This window comes from Rhinichthys klamathensis, unplaced genomic scaffold (assembly GCF_029890125.1).
Source record: "Rhinichthys klamathensis goyatoka isolate OS25496 unplaced genomic scaffold, OSU_Roscu_1.1 h1tg000147l_1, whole genome shotgun sequence".
In the NCBI taxonomy this organism is placed as follows: Eukaryota; Metazoa; Chordata; class Actinopteri; order Cypriniformes; family Leuciscidae; genus Rhinichthys; species Rhinichthys klamathensis.
This window is the reverse complement of record NW_026606682.1, coordinates 907286-926671: the sequence shown is the minus strand read 5'-3', so window position 1 is coordinate 926671 and position 19386 is coordinate 907286. Positions and strand designations below refer to the sequence as shown.

Here is a 19386-nt window from a genome sequence, read left to right as displayed (position 1 = left end):
AGTCTCAGCCTCTTGAGCCTCGTCGAGCTTGAATAAGCATGGATAAGCCGAAGAGGCAGGCCGTGGACCACCTGGAGCAGCGCGCTGCGCATACACTCGGTGATGGAGACTGGCTGGGAAAGGTGGATACGGTGTGTGGCTTACATGACAGCGTCAGACCAAGTTTATACTCTGAACCTTGGTGGACAGGCACCTCAGAGGACAACCAGCCCTTCAGAATGGCCAGATGGACACTTTTGTCGGGCCAGATTGGGTATTTTCTGCACGAGTTTCTGGTCTTCTTGTGAATATGATTCATCGTTGCAAAAGAAAAAAATGCCTTATTAATCTTTAGTAATGGCCACTTTTCATGATCCAGTTGATTCCTGAAGGATTAAATCAAAACACATGCATTCTACATTCATTCAGGTGCAAAATTTGAATATTCATATACAATTACAGACAGATAGACAGATAGACCAACAAATATATTTGTAGTATATATAAATATACATATATATTAAATAATATAAATTTTATATATAATATATATATATTAAACTATACATATTTTATAGTGTACATATACACTCACCGGCCACTTTATTAGGTACACCTGTCCAACTGCTCGTTAACACTTAATTTCTAAGCAGCCAATCACATGGCGGCAACTCAGTGCATTTAGGCATGTAGACATGGTCAAGACAATCTCCTGCAGTTCAAACCGAGCATCAGTATGGGGAAGAAAGTTGATTTGAGTGACTTTGAACGTGGCATGATTGTTGGTGCCAGAAGGGCTGGTCTGAGTATTTCAGAAACTGCTAATCTACTGGGATTTTCACGCACAACCATCTCTAGGGTTTACAGAGAATGGTCCGAAAAAGAAAAAACATCCAGTGAGCGGCAGTTCTGTGGGCGGAAATGCCTTGTTGATGCCAGAGGTCAGAGGAGAATGGCCAGACTGGTTCGAGCTGATAGAAGGGCAACAGTGACTGAAATAACCACTCGTTACAACCGAGGTATGCAGCAAAGCATTTGTGAAGCCACAACACGCACAACCTTGAGGCGGATGGGCTACAACAGCAGAAGACTCCACCGGGTACCACTCATCTCCACTACAAATAGGAAAAAGAGGCTACAATTTGCAAGAGCTCACCAAAATTGAACAGTTGAAGACTGGAAAAATGTTGCCTGGTCTGATGAGTCTCGATTTCTGTTGAGACATTCAGATGTTAGAGTCAGAATTTGGCGTAAACAGAATGAGAACATGGAACCATCATGCCTTGTTACCACTGTGCAGGCTGGTGGTGGTGGTGTAATGGTGTGGGGGATGTTTTCCTGGCACACTTTAGGCCCCTTAGTGCCAATTGGGCATCGCTTAAATGCCACGGCCTACCTGAGCATTGTTTCTGACCATGTCCATCCCTTTATGGCCACCATGTACCCATCCTCTGATGGCTACTTCCACCATGTCACAAAGCTCTAATCATTTCAAATTGGTTTCTTGAACATGACAATGAGTTCACTGTACTAAAATGGCCTCCACAGTCACCAGATCTCAACCCAATAGAGCATCTTTGGGATGTGGTGGAACGGGAGATTCGCATCATGGATGTGCAGCCGACAAATCTGCGGCAACTGTGTGATGCCATCATGTCAATATGGACCAAACTCCCTGAGGAATGCTTCCAGCACCTTGTTGAATCTATGCCACGAAGAATTGAGGCAGTTCTGAAGGCAAAAGGGGGTCCAACCCGTTACTAGCATGGGGTACCTAATAAAGTGGCCGGTGAGTGTATATATATATATATCATTATAAAATGCCATATTATATATTTGTATTATATGTAAATATAATTTTACATTTATACTTCATAATACTGATAAAGAAAATTATCTTTTGGGGCTTTTTTTTGTGTGGACAATGACAAAAAAGAATACCAGGTGAATCATTGCAAACCCACAATCCTCTTCCACTGACCTATAGTCTCATTCTCAAAAGCCTGCAAGTGAGGTTAAACATCATGAAATGGGTTAGCAGAACAACGCAGCCCCGGTCAGTGTGAAAATAGATAAACAGTGTATTCAGATCAGCGACCAGTAGCATTGGTACCCCATAAATCCAGAATGTGTCTTGCTGGGCAAATGCATTGGGAGTGATGAGCTGTATGATTTAGTGCCGCCCGCTCTGCTCTCTCTGTCTGTCTGAGCAGCGCACACAGACGCAGAGCTCTTTTCATAAGCCCGGCCGGATGACATGATTCATGGCTCTAGTCCCAGCTGTTCCAGGAGCAGCACAGACCAGCCACTGCTGGGTTTGCTGGTTTATTCATGCTGTCTGGCGTAGTAATGACAACCTGCAAACACCAAAACACTAGATCAAAACCTTCCTGACTGAATGTACATTTTAACAGTTTACAGATTGATAGGGTTCGACATGGAATTGAATTAGGACCTATCTGTTCGGAAAGCCCTGCATGACTAATCGCTTGTCGTGAGGCCAGGTTTTAAATGTAATGAATCCACACCTGTGGCATACAAGTATTCACTGGTTTAGTTGGTATAGTGTGTCACATGATGATGGCTGAGCATATTGTGTAAAAAATACCAGTTTGACCAAGGATGATACCACCATACAAGCATCCAAAACAACATATGTGCTGGTTATTTCAACAGAGATGTTGGGTGGTTGTGTAGTGGTTGAAATCAAATGAGCCTACAGCCAAAAGATATTCTGATCCCATTAGTCAATGGCTTTTGATTCATAGTCTATGGGACTTTTCAACCTGATCTCACGGTATACGGTATGTTACGAGGTGTCAATTTCGTATGAATTTACACAATGTGAATTGTACAAAAAGCATGATTGTTCGAAAAAAAGCAAGCATGAAGGTCTGCCCATTAACATACCAGTCACTGGGGTGTAAGCAGAATGTACGAAAACGTTCCAATGAGATCATACAATTTAGCCACAAAACGTAAAATGGTTACAAATCGGCATGAGATTGTGTTGGACTTTCACCTGTTTTATAATCCATCAGATGAAAATCACAATACTGACCACTACTGACTGAGTAATAATACACATTTCCTCAACAAAGTGCACAATATGAGGTATTATTATTTAAGTCTGTAATGTAAATGGTTTAATAATTGATTTAAAGTATGAGCTAGTAATGAGCAAACGGTACTAATAGAGTTTTTTTTTTTTTTTTTTTTGTGGATTACAATAATATCATTTCAATATACACTTTAACACTATGTAACTCCCTTTCTGTGGATCTACTACCATAACAGATGAATAATTTCTCAAGAGTGGATCTCTAAGGCTCAGAGCTGTGAGAACCCTTTGTTAACCTCTTGGTATCTTGTCTACATAATTCACCATTCCATTGGGTTTCGTCTGTAAGTAGAAAACTGTGTCAACTGTGTCAAGACCGACAAAGCAAGGGGGAAGATCGTTTTATTAGCCTATAAGACTTCCTAACCTCATTTAAAGGTCTCCTGAGACATGCAAGTCCAACCGAGCCCCTAAAAACTCTCTCAGTGTATGTTCACAGAAAAATAAAGGAACAAAATTTAAAGCAACAGTTCGCTCAAAAATTGCAATTCTGTCATCATTTACTCACATTCATGTTGTTCCAAATCAGTTTGATTTCCTTCTGTAGAGCACAAAACAAGAAACTCTAAATAATGTACAGTACTGCTCGCTTTTTCCCCAATGCAGTTAAAGTGAGTGGGAATTTACAGTAATGACGCAAAAGCATCACAAAATGGTCCATATGACTTGTGCACTATATTTCAAGTTGATAGAATTGCAGGACACAATTCCTGAACAAATCAGAGAGACCCATTTTGTGAATTGATCAATCTGAATCATAAGAATGAATTGTATAAAGATCAGACATACCTTTCTCACTATCACTCATAGATGCGTCTAGGAGACTTAAGGAAAGTTTTAAGATTAGTGAATAACAACCAAAATTGTGTTTAATTTTCTCACAAAAAAGGTATCACATGACTTGGAATATAGTGCACGAGTCATAAATATCCCTTTTATAGTGCTTTTGCATCCTTTTGGAACCTTAAAAGTGCCAATTCATTGTAACTGCATGGGAAAGAGTCTGTTTTCATCATGTTCTGCAAAGGGGAAAAACAAGTTTCAAATGACATTAAATGAGCTTAACTTAACGTTTATATTATAAACATCTTTCTATTTCCTGTCAAAACGAACGCATTTCTTGAAAAAACATACAAAAATATTGAAAAGATGCTCGTTGCACGGGCTGTTGTCTTCAGCTGAGTCACAGGAGAGTTTCAAAGACATTGATTGGTTGCTTGATCTCCATTGCTCCTTTGTTTAATAAAAGGATCACGTCACTTTTGTTCCTAAGAGGTTGAAGTAACACAGAGGTCATAATCAGGGTTGGCGGTCCGCAATGAAGCTCCCCATAAAAATATTCATATTCACAGCTTTATGTTACTCATTAGCTCTTGCCAGCAGTCAAGGGTAACTACTCGCCGCTATATAAAACCTGCCTCTCCCAATCCTGGCATGCCTACAACAAACAAACAATAGAAAAAAAAAGTGACTCCATCCATAAATTAAAACAACAACAATACCGAATGCCTGCTGGGATGCAAAGAAATGATTGGCACACACTTAGGTAATTTTGTATTAGAGTTCTCCATTTACATAGCGCCAAGCAGTTGCATATTAATGTCAATTAATTATAAAGCTGTGATTTGCACTACATTAATATAAACCACACGTTTAATAGCTTGAAAATGTATCGCTATTTAGAGTCAGAGCTGGAATAGGTCATCTCAAACATATATGACATTCCTTTACCACGGTTTGAATATTGATATATTCCTCTATCTATCTAGCTATCTATCTATCTATCTATCTATCTATCTATCTATCTATCTATCTATCTATCTATCTATCTATCTATCTATCTATCTATCTATCTGTCTATCTTACCTATTTAAGTGCCTGCCCATCCATCCATCCATGAATCCATCAACTTACCTAACTGTCTGCCTATCTATCTATCATCCATCCATCCATGAATCCATCAACTTACCTAACTGTCTGCCTATCTATCTATCATCCATCCATCCATCTTACCCATTTAAGTGCCTGCCCATCCATCCATCCATCCATCCATCCATCCATCCATCTTACCTATTCAAGTGCCTGCCCATCCATCCATCCATCCATCCATCCATCCATCCATGTGCCTAACTGTCTGCCTATCTATCTATTCCTCCATCCTTCCATCCATCTATCTATCTCATCCATCCATCTTACCTATTTAAGTGCCTGCCCATCCATCCATCCATCCATCCATCCATCCATTAACTTACCTAACTGTCTGCCTATCTATCTATTCCTCCATCCATCCATCCATCCTTCCAGGCTTTTAAAAACTTTTTTCAACTTTTATTCAAGGTTTTGACAACATCAAAGCTTGTCTCCCTGAACTGTCCTTTTCTACTTGAATTCTGAACGAGTTTTGAATTTGTGTCTTTAGCTATCAAAAAGAGTTGAGTCCTGTAAGCTCAGTTTAACACGTGTACCTCATTTAAATCTTTCAAAAAGTATTCCACAGATTTTTACCCAGAAAGTCTGCAGATTCTGTATGGCTCTACTGCTGCAGTCACCATAGGTCATGGTTTTTAAATATTTTTTTTTACTCTAACACTCCAAAAGGAAATATGTGTTTTATGCAAATGACATATTATAAAAGAGACAAAACCTTTGCATTTTCAATGCTTTAAAAATACACAGTGTCTTTTATGCTGGAAAGGTATTCTGTGGTCTGAAAAACCCACAGGGGCCGCATTTACACAACCCCGCTCTTCAATACGGTGACCTCTCTCACTATTGTCTGTGAGAACAAACAAAAGGCCTGGAGTCCCCTGCACACACTACCCATAAATCACTGAAACACTGAACACAGACTGAGCCTGAGAGCCAGACGGAGCCAAAGAACTATGGATACAAGACTGCCATCTATTGTTAGAGAGGAGAACATTGGCTGAAACTAGGTATGAAGGTTACTTTTCAATTGCTAAGAAAATGTGCATGAGTCTGCACTTCTACAGTAAATTCTACAGGCCTTTATTTTCCAGCTCCACTGAAGCCAAAGAAGTTTCAGTAATATTGTCAGAGCAAAGCACAGCCAAAACTCACAGCAGAACCAGTTATAATACAAAACCAGTAATATAATAGAGCAGGAGGTCTGCGGAAGTATACAAGAGTGTTGCATTTAACACTGTCACACCTAAACACATGCTTGCAAACATCAGGCTGACTGTTTACAAAGCTTTGTGAGGTTTCTGATACTTATTTTTTGGCCTTTTACCGCTTATATGTGAAGGAAAGTATAGAGAGGTCAGAAAAAGATAAAGAGAGAAAAAGGGATTGTGAAATGTTATGAGCTGGATTCTTGCATTGACCACAGAAGTGTCCTAGCACAATATTTCAGAGCACGTGTTTGTATCCATAAAAACACTGCATACTTACCTTGATCATTTATACTTCAATGTAAATGATTCCAAAAATAGAAAATTAATTAAAAAAAAAAAAATAACAGTCCCAACCTGTCAATGTTTGTGTCATATTTTATCCAAAAACCAAAAGAAAAAAAAGCAGACCATTCAAATTTTTGCATTGTGATATTTTTATGCAAATTATGTAGTTCTCCCCCAAAATCCCATTCGATTTGGGCATTACAGCAGTGATAATTAATTTTTCACAATACAGAAATGAAAACTTTGGGGGGAAATGTTAATAATTGACTTTTTATCCTCTTCATTTTGTGCTGAAATGTTCTTTCTTGACAGGTCTCAACAGTTAATGTTCTAGTATATGGGGCGACACACTGAAAAGCATGAGCTCAGAAAGCAAATATGCTCTAACTTTCTTTAACATAGATCAACTCGCTTATTTTAGAGAGAGGAAAAGATACCAAAATAAGGAAACAGAATAGAGTAAGGTACGTTGTTGCTCGAATCGGGAAGGGCTGGGCCGTGCTGGCAAGTTGAACAAAGATTATTGTTTTTATGTAAATATTTCCCATTTGTAAGAGAGCTCTAATTCAAGTTGTTCAGAGCATGACATAATAAAACAAAACAAACCATGAATTATTTGTGACTGTGCGCCTGTGTGGGCGAAAAAAAGAAATGATGTAACAAACAATGGAGCTCCTGAAAGCTTTTATTTGGGAGGGATGAATCCCTGTCAGCTGTGACAGTATGGAGGAGTGAATCTGTCATTCACCTCAATGACAGCGTTCCCCAGACAGCGGCTTTCATCTGTGACGGCGTCACGGTTCGAGCTTTCCTTCAGGTCTGCCGCGCTAAACAAGTAAACAGAGCGCATGACCAGGCGACAGGGAATGATCTAGAAAACCAGGGTGCATGTTACCTGTTGCCTTCCACGGAACAAAGAAAGTCGTGCGGGTTTTGCACGACATGAGGGTGAGCAAATGAAGGATAAACATGGGATTCTGGGGGAGAACAGCAACAGAATGAGAGCGGTCTGTGCATGCACCAGCTCATTGTGAGGAACAGATCCGAGACATATTTGATAGGGGCCTGAATCACTGGGCCCCCCACTGGTCGTACAGGAAGTGGTATGATAAAAATAAAGAGTCTGGAAGCTGCTAGCAGGGATAATTACGCGGCAAAGAAAGGGAGATGACAATGCAGCTCGCCGCATTAAAGCCGCGATAAGAGGACGGCCTAATCCACAGGACTATGGAGGGATTAAGGTTGTGAGCTCCCCGTCTGGTCTCGAGATGAGAAGGTTAACCGGCCTGTCCTTTTTCACAGTCTTCTCTCTTCTCTGTCTCAATGTTCTCCAGCTCTGTAATTCCATTAGAAGGAGGGCAATCTCTTTATCCCGGGGAGCAATGGAGAAGGGGAATGCCACGCGGCTTACGAAGAGTTTCCACGGACGTCGCTTTCGCCGAGTAATCTGATGAAAGAGGTGATAAAACACATTTGAACAGCCGATCGATTTCTCGCAGTCCACCCTGGCTAATGCATGTCAGCAACGGCTGTCCATGCATACAAATTGGATATTCATTATATTAATTACATATTCAAGAAGACAGAAAGACATGAATCTATGACATGCAGTGGCCAAAAAGAACATGCTTGATATCACCAACTTCTGCCCCATGTAACTGACTAAGCAAAATGGCTACCGTTAGCATTGCAGTTGTTGCAGGATGAACGATGCTATGTAGTGTCAGCATTAGTTTTGTCTCTGCAATCCTTTGCTAAACATCATGTATGAACTAATGCATTTTGTTTAATTAATAAATGAGTTGTATTATTAATGTTGAAAACGGCTGCTTGCTATTTTTGTGGAAACCGTGATACATTTTTTCAATAGAAAAAGTTCAAAAGAACAGCATTTATTTGAAATAGTAAGCTTTTGTAACATTATCAATGTATTTACCATCACTTTTGATCATTTGAACGCATCATTACTGAATAAAAGTATTAATTTCTTTCAAATAAATAAAAACATCTTAATGACCCCACACTTTTGAACCATGGTCTATGCAAATGTGCATGCTGTGCATTTTATCTGTTTACAGTTGTTCTACATGGCTCATACGATTTTTTTTCCCAGATCACTTCTGAAATCTGAGACATATTTGAGCACATCTTGTTTCAATGTTTAGACGTAGACAAGCAAACTCAACAGCCTCTCCCCTCCACTTGAAACACATTCAAAATTGAAATCTATCACACATGGACACATTGCCTTGTCTCTCATGACTGAAATAGCTCTTCATATGAAATCCTCAGTGAAATGTTTTCCATTAGCTAATTTAATAAGGTCCCTTTGGAGTGTAAAGTACTCTCAACGAAACCATGATAGTTTTGGAAATATTAGGCATTCATAATCAGACATTTCACACTGTTAATGTATAAAGTATATTTTGAATAAACAAGGATTTCTGATAATGAAACAAAAAAGTTAGTGCTGCTACTAAAATCCCCTTAGAATAGTACAGTAAAATAATACAATTTCACCATTTAAGCTCCAAAAAGCAGTATAAATGTATACATGTATTTTTAAGATTTGTTATAGAGGAATGAAAGTCATACTGGTTTGTAACGAGTATATATGAGTAAATGATGATGACAGAGCTTTCATTTTTGGATGTAATATTCCTTTAGGGGCTCAAACGTATAAGATTGAGGTGCTTTATCATGGGGCGGCTTCATGGTTTGGATGACAGCCTTTTAATTTGCACCGCCTGTAATCATAACTGGCTTGAGTTTATCATGATGTAATGACCTACACGATGGCCTTGATAGATAATGTGATTCATTCATTCTCTGCTTCCATCCTCTACTACAGATTAACACAGAGAAAAGGCACAGAGGAGATGAGAGTATGATGAATAGATGAGATGAGAAAGACAGAATTTGATGGGGTCCTCAGTCCACCGAGAGTAGGTGTGACTAGGAATAAGCATAGCCCAGACTCAGGCAGTGGGCCGGACACACATACACACACACAGATGAACGACAGAGGTACTTCACATGAGAGCCTACTGCTGTTGAAGTACCAGGTGAAGCATGTGTAACTGAGCTGTACGCCAGCACCCAGAAACAGACTGAATAAAGGTATGAAGAGAAAGGATGAGGTATATGAAATATCACGGACTGAACAAATCAGAAGATGAGAATGTGTAAACTACCATGATGAAAAAACGTGTGTAGCAGCAAATTTTATATATATATATATATATATATATATATACACACACACACTCCGGGTGCTGCCAAAACAGGTCCGACTCGCCAAGGAATGGACTCTACAAGACCCCTGAAGGTGTCCTGTGGGACATAACATCAAGACATTAGCAGCAGATCCTTCAAGTCCTGTAGGATATGAGGTGGAACCACCGTGGATCGAACTTGTTGGTCCACCACATCCCACAGATGTTCAACTGGATTGAGATCAGGGGAATTTGGAGGCCAGGGCAACATCTTCATGTTCCTCAAACCATTCCTGAACATTGTGTGCAGTGTGTGGTGTGCATTATCCTGCTAAAAGAGGCCACTTCCACCAGGAAACACCATTGTCATGAAGGGGTGTACCTGATCTCAAATTTCCATCCACATGAATGGCTTGACCCAGGGTTTCCCAGCAGAACATTGCCCAGAGCATCACAATCCCTCCACCGGCTTGTCGTCGTCCCACAGTGCATCCTGGTTCCATCACTTCCCCAGGTAAACGGCGCTCATGTACACGGCCATCCAAGAAAATGGGACTCATCGGACCAGGCGACCTTCTTCCACTGTTCCATGGTCCAGTTCCATTGTAGGTGCTTCCACCAGTGGACAGGGGTAATATGAAAGCTTATATTTTACTGTAATTAATTAACTGAATTGTTGCATAAACAACAGACAGAGAAATTCAAGTCATCTAGATGACATCTGCGGCTTACAGACACTTCATATTGTTTGTTAGCATAAGCATGTCTGTGCGTGAAAGTATACCTGAAATCAAATTTCCAAATTATTAGAGGCAGTTAACCAATCAAACAGCAGCTGTCTGGAAACTGATCTGCCCTTACACATCTCCTCACTGACCTGCACACAGCAACGAGCGACCTGTGAGAACATTGCTAATCATTCTGCTCCATTTAACCAGAATATTTGACCCTGAACTAACAGTCCACAGTCCTCTGATTGGGCATGATGTTATTAAAAATGTCCAGGAAATGAAATCAGTGAGCCGTACATGTCGAACCAATAGATAGGTCACATGTTGTCACAAGTTTCAGTCTCTCGAGATATGGCAATGTTTAGTTTATTATACATTTAAAATAAGACAATGAGGTCACACTCATCACCTGTATGGTCTGACAACTTGAGTTGTTGTACAAGTTTGAGTCTGGCTTGCAACATATTCTGTTCTCCCTCTAATCTCCTGTCCTCTCGCTGCTCTTCACTGTACTAAAAGTAGCAAAAATGTTGCTACTGTACACTAATATAGGGAAACGTAACTAAGAACGATTATATACAAATTCATTTTAAAAAATGTAAAAGAAAAAAACTAAAAAAAAATTCAAAATAAGGAATAATTGAAAAAAATAAAATTTGCATTAGAATTAAATGAATAAGCTCAGTTATCCTCGACTTGTCTGCTATCTTTAATTCATTTTTACTTGTCTAAGTTAATGCCGAAATGCTAAAACTTCTGCTTTGCCATCACAGGAAAAAATGATTTCAAAATATATTAAAATAGAAAAGTTATTTTAAATTGTAATAATCTTTCACAATACTTTTTTTTTATCAAATAAATGCAGCCTTAAAGAACAAAAGAAACTTAATTCAAAAAACATTAAAAAAAAGATTGATTCAGAAGGCAACATGATTTTTTTTCTGCGTACCTTTTAGAATAGCTTCCACATCATAGCTTTCACTTTGCTATGATACTGTCCGTAGGCAGCTCACTAGGTTATGGAAAACTTATGAGTATCTTCCAAAAGATGATTATCTACCCTAGGAAAGATACATATTGACTAGAGTCTTCAAAGGTATCAAACGAGGGTTGCCACAGGTTCAACATTTCTGTGCATTCATTACTCAAGTGATGTTGGAAGTAAACTACATCTGTGGAACAGCACGTTGATGCTGGTTGTCTAGATATCTAGCCTCAAGGCCTTTAGAAAAACCCTACGGGCGATTTTCTGTCTCTGCACAGCAAGAAGGCTCTGACAGATGTTTTCATTCATGTGAAGAGTTACCAGGATGTGTCGGGTCATTTTTTTCAGCAACTCTCGAGTGTTTGAAATGAGCTTTCCCAGTGCATGGATACACAGCCTCAAGCTGTTATAATACCAGTGCAAGGAACACTGGATTTCTAGTTGTCCTGCAGTGACTTTCAAGACAAATTCAGCCTTACATGTAAAAAATGAACTCTTGAGTCAGTATAAACCAAGCTGTGCTAATATCTCTTTGAGTTTAACAAGTGCAGTGTTTATTTACCTTCGATTAGTTCTACCGGATTGCAGAAACAAATTCGTCATTGACAAAAGATAATAACAGTAATAAAAAAAATATCGACTAACAAAGTCTTCCATTGTGTCTAATTACTAAGCTTTTGATGGTTTCCTCCGAGTTTTGACAGTTTTATTAACAATGTCTGTCTTAAATTTTCAATAGACATAGACCAGCTAGAAACACATTTCTAGTTACCTCACCTGCTCTTTAAAAACAGTGTTTCCACACTCACATGCCGTTCCAAACCTGTGATTTTTCTTCTGTGCAAAACAAATTCTTCAGTTAACTTTTGATTTTAATAATGTATTAGTAAATGTTCAAATTAATTTTAGATTAATAAATGCTGTAGAAGTATCATGTTAACTAGTTAACTAATGTTAACTAACGAAACCTTATTTATAAAGTGTTACGAATAATATATTAATGATTTTAAATAAATATGTCCCCACTTTTGTAGACATTTAAAGCACAACCAGAACACTGCCCATGAGCAGGTAGCCATTTCATCACATGACTTTTGGTCTGTTTCCCAGGTGCTCCACTTAGCAGCGCTTAATATGTGGGGGAGTGGTGTCCACCGGGAAAAGTTCAGGTGCTCCCGACGGCCACGTCAATCTACTCCAAAGACAAATACGGGCCCCTTGGCCCCTTCCTTGCTCGGGCCCTGAGGCTTCAGCCCCACCTAGCCCTATTGTTAATGCAGCCCAGCCCAGTCACCACCATAGCCAACACAGCTGCTAGAATTACTCCCAGGTTTGAAGTGGTCACGGAAGTGTCCATTGGGTAATATCCCTGGATTGGACATTTGGACAACAGGCTTAGATATTTTATGTGGTCTGGCTGTGAGCCTGTGATTTCCACATTATGCGGTGGGTTTTATGTCTGACCAAACCAACCAAGGTGGTTTTGTGGGTTGGTAGTGAGCTGTGGCCCATCTGTCAGACTATTTTGTGAAGTACTTATAAGGGCTTCAGCGGAGCTTTGGTAATGGTCTAGCTGGCATTCCTCCCACTCTTTTCATTAAGGATAAGATGTTTGTTTTGCCCAGTTTGATTACAAACTGAGTTTCCAAATCCAGCTGCTTGTTTTGCTTATGAAATATGGTCTGACAAAATCAATAGATGTCGTGTGATGGAAATTCAATCTTTTTTCCCCCAGTTATCAAGAATTGTTTTAATGCATTTGACTCACAGAAACACAAACTGATAACAGAAGTGTTGGAAAGCCAGGGATGGAATGTGGACCGGGCTAGTGGATCCCGTTTCAGAATGCCACGGGCCTCCAATGGAATCTGACCACCACTCTAAATTGCAAATACTGAATTAAATAAATTGCATAGAAGAAACTGTGAGCTGTAACTGTATGAAAGGAAAACACAAAAGAAACTATTCGAGAGACCCACCAGGTCGCGTTGACTTCCTGTCATCCGAGGTCTTCCATTAAGCCTTCACGGTTCCACTTGAAATTAGTGGAGTGAGGTGGGTGTGGATGGCACAGGAAGGGAGGCCCAGTTTAAACGGGACGCAGTGGAGAAGAATGGGCTCTGTCAGCCCACAGCACGCTTTAATTAGGGTCTATTGTCGGCCGTGTTCCCCCGGTGAGGAGACTCTGAAACGAAACAAGCAGAAAATGGGTTCAGGCAGTTGAAAGAGGCTGAGTAAAAGAGGAGCTGACTGTGTGGTGCTCAAACGGATCTCTTCGCCGCGCTAGGGCTAAGTACACATTTCAGGCGGAATCAAGCACCTACCTGAGATTTCATGGGTTGTTTCCGTCAGGTCGAATCGCTCGTGGCGTGTAAGCGCTTAACGTGAGGCCAGAGTTTGTGAGTGTATCAAACATGTTCTGTAGAGCACTTCAAATGCTGACAGACTGCTCCTAGAAACAAGTGCAGCAGTGGGACAAGACAGTCAACATAAGAGTGAAAGATTGCACTAAAACCTCAGGAGAAAATCTGGTATATATTTTGTCTTCTCTCAGAAGAAAAGAAAATATTGATTCCTCTCAAACTGTGATTATAAATATCAGACCAGGCATAAAACATGAATAAATAACCCTCAAAGTGTTGAACTAGGATGAAGAATCAGATCTAGAGGGAGTATTGATCAGTTCCTTGTCATAATGAAAGATAAATACGTTGTATAATTAAAGATTACAGAGAGATTTCTCAGTTTTAAATGCTGCCAATCATACCGCCACTCTCAACGCATCCGAATTCAAAGCGGAAATCGACGTCGCTGCGTTTTTTCGCTAAGATAAACACGAGAAGTGTATGGAAAGGTGGTAAAGAAAGGGGGATGGGGCAGGTGTTCATTAAAACCACTTCCTGAGCCATCTGAGAAGAAGTGCGACAGCGTGTGTTCGTTTAAGAGGCGCTCTTGTGCTGAATAGCACGCGCCTGTACGACAGCACGCGCTGTAATTGGGTATGACACGGGATCAATGCGGACACGTCAGGATGCAAAGATGTCATTTTCTAACCTGATGCTTTCAAGCACGTCTCCGCCGTTACTCAGGTGCCAGTTGCTGTGGAAACACAGTTCTTCTTCTCTTTTTTTATATATATTTTTATTAAGATGCAGCAGAGAACATTGAAGCTTTTTCCCCTCACAGCAGCGGCGGATTTCTTATTAAAAGATACAAGACGTGCAGTCACGCTAATTGAAACCTGCCTGTCAAACGTCCTATTACTTCGGGTGCCATAGGATGTCAACGTGGGACTGAATTCATTGCTTTCATAAAGTTCAGAATAAAGTTTCTAAGTTTAGTTCTGTAGTTCTATAAGCTGTATAAACTAGCAAATATCTCAATCAATGTATAGTCTTATTTTATATTCTTTATCTTTATCTCGCCTTTAGGACTAATCCTCTACACTTGTTATGGCAAATTTATATATAGTTTCTCTTCACTGACCCTCCACACATTTGTATGGCAAATGTATATATATATAGCCATCTAGAATGTTTTGTTAGGATATAGCCTAAACGAACTACACATGACTTCAACATCACCACCACCATTATGCTTCTGACATTATGCTAAATCTTCAAGTTGGAAAGTTTGAGTTATATAGTCTGCAAGAGCTGATGTTTAATGTCCCAGACAACCTCTGTAGTCTCATTTAGCAAGCATTGTTGAGCTGAATCTAAAAAATGATTCTCAAAGAACTACATTTCCCAAAGTGCACCAGCAGTACCAATCCGGGTGCTTGATTAAGATCAAAACAGTTACCATTGGTAAGGGTGAACTTCACTGAGCTTCCACATTCTGATCCTCAAACGTGGGAGCCGGTGACCCCATTCCTGGTATGGAAAGCTTACTTTTCACCATCCAAAGAATTCCAGATAAAACTTCCAAATATTCTGTTTCCCTCATAAATGTCACATTCCAAACATAAAATGGGATGTAAACGCCATGTAAGTTTCTTGATCATGGTCATAATGCTGACAAATTAAGGACTTAAGGGTTTGAATCCACAACCGTTCAGCTGCCAATGCACTATAGGCTCTTCTAAATGATTACAAGCCACCACAATGTATGACCATTGACTTACCTGAGCTCTTACCCAACAGCACATGGTTGAAAATCCTCCACACCTGAGAACTGGAGAACCTTGAATGGTCACAGCAGTTAATAATCAATTCCACTAGCATTAAAAGGCCATGAGGAAGTTTAGCAGAGCAAATAAAGCCACTGTAGCATGGTGATGAAGGCAATAAGAGGGGCATTACAAGCAAAGCCCACTTAACAGGCCCATCTGACGGAACCACTCGGATTTCATTGGAACAGGCAGGCACTGAAACTACCAACCTGTGACTTATTGCTTTGGGAACTAAAATGAGGCTCTTAGAGATGTAATCCAAACATATGAGTATCTAAATGCTAAGTTAATTTAGAATGAGAGCTGCAGTTGTCAGCAATGCTTTATGGGGTGCTAGTGCCTTTATGGTGAATTAACAACAACTGAGCTTGATTTTTAACAGCAAAATACCATCTTAACAATCAGTACCACATATCAAATATTATTCTAGAGCAGTATTTACACTGCAACGTTTGAATGTTATAGCTTCTGCAAAAGCCACCTTCTTGACACCTAATTGACAGCTGACAAAAAAAAATGAGTTTCTCATAACAACAGCAACATTTCATGCGGCTTTAATTTGGCATTTCATTTACCAAAGTCGCATCCGAACTGCTGATACTATAGTATAGTATAGGGCTGGAAGTGGGGCAGAGCCGGTATTAGTACTGCTCATACTCTGTATTGCATCTTTACAGAAATGTTGGTGGTGGCACAGAGTTTCTGTTTAAACTAAGCAGCAAACTATGTATCTCAGAAAGATTTTTTTCCCCTTAAGCACATTACGTATAGAATTGACTACATTATGAATATGACTACATTATATACAGAGAGGTTTTCACATTTATATTTATCACTAAACTTACTAAATACTGAATAAACAGGAAACTAATGCATTTTAATTTAAAAAGTCAGTGTAACCTCATAAAGTTATTTAACACTTTACTACTTGAAAACAAAACAAAATGTTGCTTATTACTTTTTACTACCAAAACTGCAGGCAATTATATAAAAAAAAATGATAAAAAGTCTCTGAGGTCATGATAAAGAAAACAGTAAATGCATTGCCTTAGTGCAAATACTAATAGTTCAAGTCTGAGGCCACCATTGAAAATGCTTTTATTTTTCATTTTAATTTAAAACTTTTCACCAGCATAACTATTTGAATTAAAATAGAAAAACAGACATGAAACCATGAAAATCAGAATGCCTTAGTTTTAATGTCAAAGATGACCACACACTAAAATGAAAGTTTTCACATCTAATTCTTCACCTTAATTCTTTTGCAGTTAACATGCATCTTTTCTTCTCAACCTGTTTTTTGTGACCCTGCTGACCCAATGAGCATTTCTTGGTCAATGGTCATGCCTTAAATGCAATTTCTATAGTATTCCATCTTTCTCATAGGCATTTACAGGTGCAGTTAGTGAGTTCTGACAAACGCTGTTGATATATGAAATCACCAAAACAAACACGTACCTACCCAAATAGATCACACCCCTATCTTGATAGCTTCGCCCCCAAACCAACACAGCACAGGCATGAGTGGCATCATTTCTTAGAAATCGCTTACTGCACCTTTAATAATTTCTGACTTTTCAGTGTGGATTGAATCCCATTTTCGTTGTAAAAGAAAACCTGCTTAATAATATGAATTTTAGACATTTTTCACTTCCAGCTCTCATTAACAATTATCATTTATAAATGAGAAAATACAAAATTAATAGTTATTAAGATTGATATGGCTTGGAATTGGTTAAATGTGCTTGGAAAAACACCAGAATATTGACTTGCATAATAATTATGCACAGACTGTATGTGGGTGTGTGTATATATGTATGTGTGTGTGTATATATATATATATATATATATATATATATATATAGCCTGTATGTATGTATATATACATATATATATATATATATAGTCAGGGATATTGTATTGTTTTTGAGTATCGATGATATACACACACACACACACACACACACACACACACATATATATATATATATAGCCTGTATGTATGTATATATACATATATATATATATATATATATATATATATGTGTGTGTGTGTGTGTGTGTGTGTGTATATCATCGATACTCAAAAACAATACAATATCCCTGACTAGCAAATATATATATATATATACACTCACCGGCCACTTTATTAGGTACCCCATGCTAGTAACGGGTTGGACCCCCTTTTGCCTTCAGAACTGCCTCAATTCTTCGTGGCATAGATTCAACAAGGTGCTGGAAGCATTCCTCAGGGAGTTTGGTCCATATTGACATGATGGCATCACACAGTTGCCGCAGATTTGTCGGCTGCACATCCATGATGCGAATCTCCCGTTCCACCACATCCCAAAGATGCTCTTTTGGGTTGAGATCTGGTGACTGTGGAGGCCATTTTAGTACAGTGAACTCATTGTCATGTTCAAGAAACCAATTTGAAATGATTAGAGCTTTGTGACATGGTGGAAGTAGCCATCAGAGGATGGGTACATGGTGGCCATAAAGGGATGGACATGGTCAGAAACAATGCTCAGGTAGGCCGTGGCATTTAAACGATGCCCAATTGGCACTAAGGGGCCTAAAGTGTGCCAGGAAAACATCCCCCACACCATTACACCACCACCACCAGCCTGCACAGTGGTAACAAGGCATGATGGTTCCATGTTCTCATTCTGTTTACGCCAAATTCTGACTCTAACATCTGAATGTCTCAACAGAAATCGAGACTCATCAGACCAGGCAACATTTTTCCAGTCTTCAACTGTTCAATTTTGGTGAGCTCTTGCAAATTGTAGCCTCTTTTTCCTATTTGTAGTGGAGATGAGTGGTACCCGGTGGAGTCTTCTGCTGTTGTAGCCCATCCGCCTCAAGGTTGTGCGTGTTGTGGCTTCACAAATGCTTTGCTGCATACCTCGGTTGTAACGAGTGGTTATTTCAGTCACTGTTGCCCTTCTATCAGCTCGAACCAGTCTGGCCATTCTCCTCTGACCTCTGGCATCAACAAGGCATTTCCGCCCACAGAACTGCCGCTCACTGGATGTTTTTTCTTTTTCGGACCATTCTCTGTAAACCCTAGAGATGGTTGTGCGTGAAAATCCCAGTAGATTAGCAGTTTCTGAAATACTCAGACCAGCCCTTCTGGCACCAACAATCATGCCACGTTCAAAGTCACTCAAATCAACTTTCTTCCCCATACTGATGCTCGGTTTGAACTGCAGGAGATTGTCTTGACCATGTCTACATGCCTGAATGCACTGAGTTGCCGCCATGTGATTGGCTGCTTAGAAATTAAGTGTTAACGAGCAGTTGGACAGGTGTACCTAATAAAGTGGCCGGTGAGTGTATAATATATAAATACATATATTTGAGTGCAAACACCTACCTTCGATATAAAACATTTCTTATTTTTAGATTTAAATTTGATTTTGAATCCCACTTTCAATGTGGTCTCAGACTTCTGGACCATCCTGCAAGTAATAAGAGGAAATCCAGCAACAAAAGTCCAAGAATCTCTAGCTAGTCCTGAATAAGAGTCGTGTCAAAAGTTGCCCTTCAATTCGGTTGAAAAACTAAAAGCCTGGCAACTGTAACCGGTTGACAGTGTGAGACCCGTCCCCCCACTTCCAAAACAGCACAGCCTCAGCAGGGCTCCTGTGGGGGTATATTACGCCATTGTATGCCACAGGATCTCTCACTCTCACAGAAAGGAGACGAGTGAAAAGCAATAAAAAGGGACGGAAGAGAGCGAGGGCTGTTCCTCTC

The 19386-nt window shown here is 39.6% G+C and overlaps 1 long non-coding RNA gene across 1 annotated transcript; it reads right to left on the bottom strand.

Annotated features, from left to right (window-relative positions):
* Positions 1-13290: 13290 nt before the first annotated feature.
* LOC130090485 (uncharacterized) lies at positions 13291-14838 on the bottom strand. The gene is made up of 3 exons (XR_008807702.1): positions 13778-14838; positions 13433-13638; positions 13291-13333 (listed from the first exon to the last, which is right to left on the bottom strand). It is a non-coding gene; the product is annotated as an uncharacterized LOC130090485 (long non-coding RNA).
* Between the last annotated feature and the right edge of the window lie 4548 nt (positions 14839-19386).